Genomic DNA, 10,634 nt, shown 5'->3' on the forward strand with positions numbered 1-10,634 from the left:
CAACATGCAACATAAGTAAAAGTTAATGGACTATACTACATGCAGACTGAGGCATTATAGTTCTGCAAATCAGCCAATCAGAGCAGAACTCATCAAAGGATACATGAGCCCACCTTAAAAGGAAAATCAGTGTTCTTTAAAATCACTATAATCGTTATAATTTACAGCACTAATCTGACTGTGTGGTGCTCTTGCCTCTAGAGGGAATTGAACCCTAATCTACTACAGAGTATATGATACTGTTATCCACTACACTACATCAACCACAATTACCTAACAATACCCTCATACTAGCCACCACTAGCTGTCTATCGCATGTTAGCATGTGAGCTAGCTAGGTTAACACATTAGCTTGCAGCTATGACATTCATTACAAACAAAACGCTCTTATTTAAAATACTGTAAGAACAATTTAGCAATAGAGACATTGGAGGCTTATTAGCAACAGGTCATAATGTCCACTGAATCACAAACTCACATTAACCATCACAAGATTAAGGGGTGGAGAAACAGAAAGCAACAACATACTTCAAGATCATTAAAACAAGACCAATCCACCCTTCTTACTCAAGTGGAAGGATGTTTCAACAGGTACACAAAAGAGGAACCAACAAAATGCAAGAACTAAAGAAGTTACAAAACTGTAAACCTGGGTCTTCTGCTTTAAAAATACATGTGTGAAGATTTTTTTAAAGGTTTAAAAAAAAAGCAAATTAAAGTTTCTCCACTTCTGCACTTCATTTACATAAACAGTTCTAGTACATGGCTTCACTCAAATAATTCTTTATAGCACTTTTTAGCTTTAAAAGTTTAAATAATTCAATATGAAAGATTTTAACCAATCCAAAGGATTACTGAAGTTAAATACTTCTAAATACTTAGGTATTTCTATGGGATTCCTCAAAAGTACCCTTTGTAGTACTTTTAGCTGTAAATGAGATGCAGTTTAGTAACCTTTTAAAAGTTCATAGACTCAATATATGAGGTTCTTGTTCGACCGTAAGTTGAAGTGGTTCTCCTATTGCCATTCTCAAAAAAACCTTCAACTTCAGCTTTAAACAAGTTGTATGTGGAGAACCTTCTCTCAAAGGCATCGCTTGAAGAAACCTCTGTAGCCCCTATATTTTAATTTTATTTTAAGAATCATTTCAGTGGTTCTTTACCAATCTGAAGGTTTGTTATGGAACTAAAACTGGTACACCTATATCTGCTCTCAAAGAAACCTTTGCAACACCTTTGTTTCTTCAAGACTGTAACACAAAACACAGAACTTACTGCGACTGTGTTTGGATCCAGCTGCCAGTTTCCCAAAATCCAGCCCTGTCTTTCCTCAGCCGAGGATGCAGCACCACGCTGTAGTCCACCGCGGTCCAGCGTGGTTTGTTGACACTGGCTCTTAGCTTCTCAGCTGAGGAACGAGGGGGGAGGGATGGGTTTTACTACACGCAGAGCGTCTCTGTGTGAATGAGTGTGTGCTGAGTCTGTTCCTAAACTGGAGTAAAATCCCTTTGATTTAGTTTTCCAAACCAAAAAACAAAAAAAAGAACGTTAGCAGCTCCAGCTAACCCCCCCAGCAGGGGCTGAGCTTCAGTGGTCGATGAAACGGTGGTGCCTTCAGGGTACCTTTGGCTGTTTTGACCAAATTACAAGAGGGAGTGGTTAGACAGAGGGAGGAGGGAGGGGAAAAAGGAAAGGAGGAGACGGAGTTGAGAAGGAGAGTGACCGAATGAAAGCGAGAGACAGACACAAGTAGAGCGAGGTGACCCCACTAAGCCTCTTTACTATGGTGGCTGTTCTGTTTGTGGGCAGGGATGGTAGATTAGAGGCCAGCAGCCACTTTGGATCTCCTCTCTGACTGCTAGCCATGCAGTGTTATGGAGCTAAAATTAGGTCCCCTGACGGCCGAGGATGGGATCCAGGGGACAAAGTACAAATCAAGGGTGCTATTAAAGTGGGCATGAAAAACAACAACCAATCAGACTCAGCCTGTCCAGTGCGCCTTTTAGCTTTCCGCCGTTTGGCCGGGCCTGCGCCGCATCGTTGTTCGGCCAAGAAGGAAACACAAGTAAACACTGTTCCAATCTGTCAAATCCACAGCCCAAATATTGTGACGAGTACAACAATTAATTCGAGAAACTTTGGCTCTGCAATTCAGAACACTCACATTTACGGCCAAGATGAGAATGAGGAAAAAAGAAAAATTATTGTTGGCCTAAAGAACAACAACCAGGATGAGCAGCAGGCTCTGTTTAGAAACAAAGATGTTATTTTTTTTAGTTTTTGAGTTCTTCCACTCAAAAAAAATAACCTTAAAGTACATAGATGAGTGTTTTGAGATAGTATTTTATACTAAAAATAGGTGTAAACCATAGTTTCTAAAGGGGAACGTCTGTAAAAAAAATATATTTCACACTTCTACTCCTGCATCCAGACTGCGATTGAAAAAAACAGGAGGACCAGTGAGTTTTTAGGCTCTCTTAGTCACATGACATCGCAGCGTTCAGTAGCTCCTCCATTTCCACTCGCTGTTATGTTTATGTGGATCTCCGTGGAAACGTACACCCAAAGTGTAATTACGGTGTAGATGTGAGGTGACAAAACTCAGAAATATGGATCCAGACGGGACTAAAATTATCGGAGGACCACAGAGTTCAGCGAAAAGCAGTAGATAATTCAGCCTGTATTTTTCTTAAAAGATGTTTAAAAAAACACTTAGATGGTCAATCCGGATGGGAATTAAATCACTGAGAATCCCCCATAAAATAGAAATTGATCCCAGGACCCCCTGAGAAACTAATCCCATCCGGTTTAAAGTATTTTGCGCTTTTTCTCTACTAAAGTACTGAATTGTCCGCAGTGTTTGCTTCACTGTGATTGCATGCTTAGATTTTGTAAGAAGATTGAGGTTTGCTAATTGTTTTTGGACGAGTACAGCCTTTAAAATCGTCCTGAAGGCTCTGTGGTTGTGACCACTGTGAGAGGAAGTGGTTAGTGTTGGGGACAGATTGTTTACTTGATTACTCACTTATCATTTTAAAGCATCTTGTTTTTTTTGCTTTGGCAGAGCATTGTTGGCTTTGTTCTTATTTTAGTAAGTCCAGTTCCAGTCGCCCAGTATGGAAAGTGCTGCACGGCTCAAAAGTGAAGCTTTCACAGACCTAGTTCTGTAAATCAATGTTAATGACATTTTAATTTCAAGGTCCATCATTCAAAAGTTCTTGGTTTTAAGCGAACTGAGGATGAAGCAGGTCTGCAGAAATTATAACACATCCACAGGTAGTGCTGGCCAATTATCATATTATAAAATATAAAAATCATATTTTCGATTATATATTCGATTATTTTACCCCCTATTAAAAATCTAACTACAAATGACAAAGAAATGTTTTAAGACTAGGTTTACATGTTAAAAAAAACTTTGAAGGAGAGATTATTATTGTTTCCCCAAATCCTCACCGGAGAGAGATGGTGCTATAGTTTTTAGAAATGGTAGGATTTATTTCTAGCTAAATATATGCTTTAATCCCACTGGTACAAGCTCAGTCTTAGGAGCTGAATGTTTAAAAAATATGCGCGACTTAGTTTGTGGGAGACGCCGGTAACCAAGATAAGACCGATAAACACTTTAGAAACGAGTAGCATTTTCTGATATTTTAGATTAAAAGATAAAACGTCTCCATGTAAAATCATGATTACTCTATTTTAAAAAAACTAAATTAACTAAATTAATTATAAAAATGGCCCAGCCATACCGCAAACCGCATTCATTATTTGGAGGCCGGGCTACCCAAGAGGCGAGGTGCCAGGTTTACTGAGCGAGCCATCTCCGTCCACTCTCACCCAGATATTTCATCTAAACAACTGAACTAAATGGATATGCAATTCTTCATCCAGTCTGACAGAATATTTTCCATGTCATATCTTCACTAATCCCACAGCAGACACTGTGTAATAAAGCTGGAACAAATTATGAGTTCAAAGAACCTGACACACGCTGACTCAGCAATAAACACGCCATCCAAAAACAATGCGGTGGATTTTAGATGGGCCGCAATCAGCACATGGCCCGTATCAAGTGATACCCAGTTTCATCAGCCATGCATGACACAACCTCTAAAACATGAACTTTACAATATACTGTATTTTTCTGACTATAAGGCGCACTTAAAATACTTTAATTTTCCCAAACATTGTTAGCGCGCCTTTTAATCTGCTGCGCCTTACGAATGAATACAACGTTATACAGGAGTTTTAGTTTAGTTCTCCAGCAGTATTAGCATGACCCACTAAGCGCTAGCTTATGGGCCATTCAGAGGTGAGTATTATCGGCCTGTAGTCTGCTGCTAACCCCGGCTAGCACTGCTGGAGCATTATCAGCATTACCCGCTAAGTGCTAGCTTTTTGGCCGTTCAGAGGTGAGTATTATCGGCCTGTAGTCTGCTGCTAGCCCTGGCTAGCACTGCTGGAGCTTGCGCATGAAAATAGACCAGAAAATAGATGTTTATTGATAGGGTTCCTTATAATCCGGTGTGCCTTATAGTGCAAAAAATACAGTAATGTACCTTACCTGAAAAACTAAGAGTGGGCAACATGGTAAAATTATTGTATCACAATAATAATAATAATAATAATAACAATAATAATATAAGTAGTGATTCATCGAAATGGACATTTTTGGCTGCATTCAAAACCAAACAAATCCCTGAACACAAGATTTTGGCAGTACATTAAATTAAAGCCTTTTCGAGGCTTGAAATTCATACAAAAGACAGCTAGCTAGCTACCGCAGCTAATGTTACTATCCTAGCCCTGTACGGCTAGAGTCTTTCCCCTGGAAAAAAAGCAGCCAGTTTTTTTTAAGAGAGACTAAACTGATACACACCGTGATAATTGATGCTGAACACCTAATTATATTTTATTTTGTGAGTAAAAAGTGCAAAAATGAACTTAAACATGACATTATAGTTCATTTTTAAGCTTCTTACTTAAGATCCGCACAGCTAATTTGCTATTTTTTTTTTAACCAAAAAAGCGAAGCAAACTGCAGTCAAAAGCAATATAGATTTAATACCGAGTAGTAATCATAAAAGGTGCAGTAATGAGAGTATAATAGTCTTGATATAGCATCTGGTTGTGTTGAAGGAAAAACCTGCCCTTCAGTCTATTTCACAGACTTGCTCAATGGGTAACCAGGCTCCTGCCAAGGTACAAGGTCACTGACACTGGAGTGGAGACGTCTTCTACAGTGGGTTCACTAAGGGTCTGAGTTTTCCATACATGTCTAGGATCGCAACATAAGGCTCACGCTGCATGGATGCAAGAAGAGGTGCATTCACTGTTAAATCCAGCTGGACAGTCAGTTTGCCATAATCACAATTGTACCTATTTTCGTTGAAGCAGATAGTTAATATGCTAAATTATTTGGTGGTGTGAAGTAGGTCTGTAAGATAAATTATATATATATATATATATTTTTTTTTTTTAGTTTTCACAATAAAGATGTCAAATCAGCTACAGTAATGATGTGAATAACAGCAAATTTAAACTGCATTACTTACTGCATGCTCCAACAGAGGGAGTGAGACTGTGCTTACGTGACATAACTTGGCTGGAGGTAGAGCGAGGTACAGCAAATCTGAGTTTGAGCAAGATTGAGGAAGGCAGAGTGAAGCAGAGCGAGGCAGAGTGAGAAAAAAAACTGTAACAGAGTGTAATAAATGAATATAGTAAAGAAATGTCCGTTAATTAAAGGTACTGAGGACATAATACTGAGGAAACCACCCCAGTGATAGCCAAGGTAGAGCCTTGTAGGGTTGCAATGATTATTTAATATAATTGACAAATTTTAATGACAAATTTTAGGGGTTTTATTCATTTCTAACAGCATTACAGTGTTGGGGAGAGAAACTTAAAGGGAAAAGGTAACAGGTTCCCTCACAGAGTTTCGATTCAATTCTACATGTGTCTCCAAATGTGCACAAAAACACAACAGCTTCCATACAGTATTATCTCCCTAAATATCAGTTCTTTTCACATTTACACATCTTGTGGGCATTTAAAGGGAAACAAATCCTACTTTCAGCAGTTTCTATCATTTTAAAGTAATAGAGAGCATGGCAGAAATAATTGTTTACTAATAAACTAATCAAAACAATTACCATCAGATTAGTCGATAAACAAATAAATGATAAGTTGCAGCCCAACAGCTCTAGTGACAGTTTTGTGCAATTGTTTTCTGAGACTGAAGCATCACTATGAGTGCAATCTCAGCAGCCACAGGAAGAGGCAATCACAAATATTGAATGTTTTCTTTTCTCAACCTTAAACCCTAACCTACAGACAGAGAAGCATCTCAATCAATACTTTCAGCACCTTCCTCCAATAAGCTGTTTCAGCAGGACAGATCATATGCTTATGCCACAGATCATCTGGTTTAAAGCCTTTTTTTTAAAGCCTTTTTATTTCTCCGCATGCAAAAACGTACTGCAAGTTTAAGTCCACAATAGAGCAGACAAGATCCATTCCAAAATTTTACCCATTATGTGCCATAACCTTGTGAATAGTGAACATAAAATACTGACGTTTCCAACTAAGCTGTGTCTGAAGTGAGTGGGGAACTGTCGAACACTTGGAAGCAGAACCTCAAGAAGAGCATCTGCTTCACATCAGCACTGAAACAAATACAGTTGTTCTCAGAATGTTTACATCCTTCATCTAGTCACCATTCAAAGGTTCAGGGCTTCCTGGAAATACTCACTACATTACACTCACAATAAAAAAAAACAAAAAAAAAACACTTTCAACAAATCAAAGCAAAAGAGAGGCTTAAACCTGGTGAAGATGGAGAACGTTAGACAGTGTCTAAACACATTTAACAACATAAAAATGAATTAATGTTTATTTGCACATTTTCTAGAATAATCACAGCATTATAGACTGTAATCAAAACATTTAAAAAAGTGCACCTCTGGATCAATATTTGCTAAAGCTTTGCATTAAATGAATCTGTTAAATCCAACAAATACAACTACAGATTGTTCCTTTAACATTTACTTTGCATTTTTGCAGTAGCTTATTCTTAAAAATCAAACAAATATTTTTCAGTGTTTTCTCAAAAATCGTTATTGCAAAATACCATGAAATAATGGTATTTTGCGTAATATATGGTATATAATCGTAATATTATATTAGAGGCATATCGCCTAGCCCTACTAAATAGAATGTACAGACAGTACACAAACTTAGGGGTGATATTGTAAAACTATTATATCATGATACCCAATATTTTATTGCTGTATTTGGACAGCACTTACAGTACAGTGACTGTTATTCAACACATGTTCCAATTCAACCAAATAAACAGAACTACTTGCATTGAACTACATGTTATATACAGCTCTGGAAAAAAATAACTGAGATGAACTGCTTGAGTTTTTGCACCAGGAGTAAAGGCATAAAGTTATACAAAAGCAGTGTGCAAGACTGGTGGAGACGAACATGATGCAAAGATGCATGAAAACTGTGATTTAAAACCAGGGTTATTTCACCAAATATTGATTTCTGAACGCTTAAAACTTTATAAATATGGTAAGTGTAATTTAGCCAATGGCAATATCCACTGTATGCTCTGAATAGTATTCTTTGTTTCATAATAAGACCACAATACAGCAATATATTTGTCAAATTGTCCCTTTATACAGTCACTGATATACTCAGTATAGTAGTATGTATATGTCTAAAAAGTAGGATATGGCTTCCTGGCACAACTGACTTGTTTCGTGTCCTGGCAAACACTGTGAGAACTGGACGAATTGCATAAACACACTGCTGAACTGGTATTTAAAGCACACCCCAATCCATTAACCCTATCGATTTCAGCAGCGACAAAGCATGACCTTAAAGCTAAAAGGGATTTTTATTTAGGTGACGCAGTGTAACAGAGTTCAAATATACAAGTGTTACATCAGCGAGTGTACCCAACAAAAGGCAGCTTATTAACTAACAGCCCTAATTACCATCACATTAGGCTGACTGTGTTCCATGACCACGCCGAAACGTGATCGCTAAAGAGACAGTGTGAGGTCTTATTATTCCTGTATATTGGATGACCACGCAGCAATTAGACGGCTAAAAGGTCAGTAGGTCAGATCTGGACGAAGAGGACTTGGGGATTCAGTTACACTGTATGTCCAAACGTCTGTAGACACATTCTCATCCAGTGTAATCAAGGGTATTAATAGGTAGATGGTGCTTCCTTTGCTGCAAAACCATTTCAGTTCGTCTGGGAAGACTTTAAAACTAGATGGTTGAAATTTGCTGTGATGATTTTAATGCATTGCATAGAATTGGTCAGAACAGGTACTGGTGTTGGATTAGTTTTGCCACTTGCACTCATTCCAAAAGTACTGGATGGAGCTCCATCACTCCAGAGAACTCCATCACCCAATGATGGATACTTTACTTGGTCTTGGGAAAGACCAGCCCTCAAGACAGACCACACAATGATCCTGAACATCCATCTACGAATGCTGCTGTCAACCTGACCCTACATTGAAAACTACTGACTAGGCTAGAGCTATAAAACCACAAACACAACAGCAACCGGTCTGAAATGAGTTGCATTAATGAGAATTATTGCTAAAAAAAATCGTTCTTGTTAGCCAAAGCTAGCTAAACCGAAGCCACCTCGCTATTAAAACACCAGGGAATGAACAGCAGTTCAAAACATAGCTATTAAACTGTGGAAATGAGAAATAAAATGGTAATTTCTCTTCATTGTGAGCCTTATTTTATGATCCCTTACATGTTTATACACAACATATATAACTGTCATTACACTTTTAGGACTGAGTATCAATGCACATACTGGCCTTTTTATAATTAAAACGAGATTGTGTTCTGTCATTACAGCATCAGTGTGGTTAAAAACTATAATAGAAACATATTTAGAAAATACAAAGATAATTCACAAAACAGGCTGCCTAATATTAAATTAACTAATAAATAAACTAATTTAAGAAACATTTTAGCTCATATGTCTTAATTGTAAATTAGAATTATGTCTAAACATGGTAATATGGTAAATATGGTTAGCCAAAGGTAACTAAACTAAACTATTGAAACATCTGGACAAAATATAGCTATTAAACGGTGGAAATAAGAAATAAAACATGAAATAATAACAAAAAACATAGCTAGCTTAGCTAGCTGGCTAATCAATAACAAATATTATAATGTAGGTAAGTTAGCTGGTCAGCTAACCAATAAATCACACTAGAAATAACATTATGACCTAACTAACCGATAAATAACAATATAAGCTAGCTAGCTAGTTATGGGCTAGCCAGCTAGTTAGCTAGCTAACCAATAATATCATTATAAGCTTGCTAGCTAGCTATTTAGCCAAACCAATGAATAACATTTTAGGCTAGCGGGCTTACTAGTTAGCTACCCAATAAATAATATTATAAACTAGCTAGATAATAGTTAGCTAACCTATCTAGCCAAGAAATTGGCTTATAAGCAAGCTAGCTAACTAGCTTTATGTTAGCTAACGCTAGCTAGCGTTAAATACCCAATAAATACTCTTATTAGCAACCTAGCTAGCTTAGCTAACCTAGCTAGCTGAACACTGTTCATAAGAAAATGAATCACTCATAGCAGTTGATTAATTCCACATATACAGCTCACTTGCTTACATATATTGCTAAATAAATGTATATGTATGATCCTAATATATTATTAAATCATTTTTTTCACCAATGACATTGTGAAACCCTAGCAATCATAGGCATTGCTCTGTTTGGGTTACTTCTAGCGGCAGTTCAGTGCACTGATGTTTGAGTATTTTATTTAAATAGCGTTAGCTAACCTAGCCAACGACCTTCCATAGAACCAAGCTATAAATGCAATAGGAGTTAAGATAAATATTAGATAAATGTTAAATAAATAATAGCTAGCTTTAGCTAATTATCGTTAACCCTAGTGAAGACACACAAGTAATAAGGATTGAACCCAAGCAGGATCCCAGCAGTTTTAGCTTTAACTAACTTACCCTTTTATTAAAACACAGCAGTCCAGGTCCAGTCTTCAGCAGCTGGGTCTGAACCTGCCAGTCTGGGCTCGGTCCTCCTCCAACAACATTTTAAAAAATCAGGTCCAAATAAGCCGTGTTTTATTACAGTCAAATCCAACGAGGAGCTGCTGCTTGCTGCCTGCCTGCCTGCCAGCCGTCAGTGCTTATGCTGGCTGCCTACTTGCGATACACTCAGCACCCAGCAGCCACTGACCAACCGCCAGCCTGCGCAGCCAGACAGCCAGTTAACTAACTAACTAACAGTAGTGGGTTTTATTTACTATATCTTTACATAAAAAGGGGATTTTAATTTAAAATGCATGTACACATCTAATTAATATGATTATATATGTAGGCAATAGGCATTTGAATAATAAAGCTATTAAAATATACTAAAATATACTGAATATTATTGTTGATAAATTATTCTTTATGTTTTTACTGTTGGTTTGTTTTTTGTCTGTGGCTGTGGCTACATTTTTACCCAAATCTAGAGATGAGTAAGGAGCCCTAAGTTGACAGACATCTTGTAAAAAAAAAATAATAATAATATATGGCC

General features: G+C 37.4%; 1 protein-coding gene across 1 annotated transcript in view; it reads right to left on the reverse strand.

The window, feature by feature from the left end:
- ip6k1 (inositol hexakisphosphate kinase 1) overlaps positions 1-10,287 on the reverse strand; it is a 58,161-nt gene extending 47,874 nt beyond the window's left edge. Inside the window, exon 1 of the mRNA XM_022682225.2 lies at positions 10,055-10,287. The gene's annotated coding sequence lies outside the window, so the exon portion shown is untranslated. The remainder of the gene's footprint in view (positions 1-10,054) is intronic.
- Between the last annotated feature and the right edge of the window lie 347 nt (positions 10,288-10,634).

Source organism: Astyanax mexicanus, chromosome 24 (assembly GCF_023375975.1).
Source record: "Astyanax mexicanus isolate ESR-SI-001 chromosome 24, AstMex3_surface, whole genome shotgun sequence".
Classification (NCBI taxonomy): Eukaryota; Metazoa; Chordata; class Actinopteri; order Characiformes; family Acestrorhamphidae; genus Astyanax; species Astyanax mexicanus.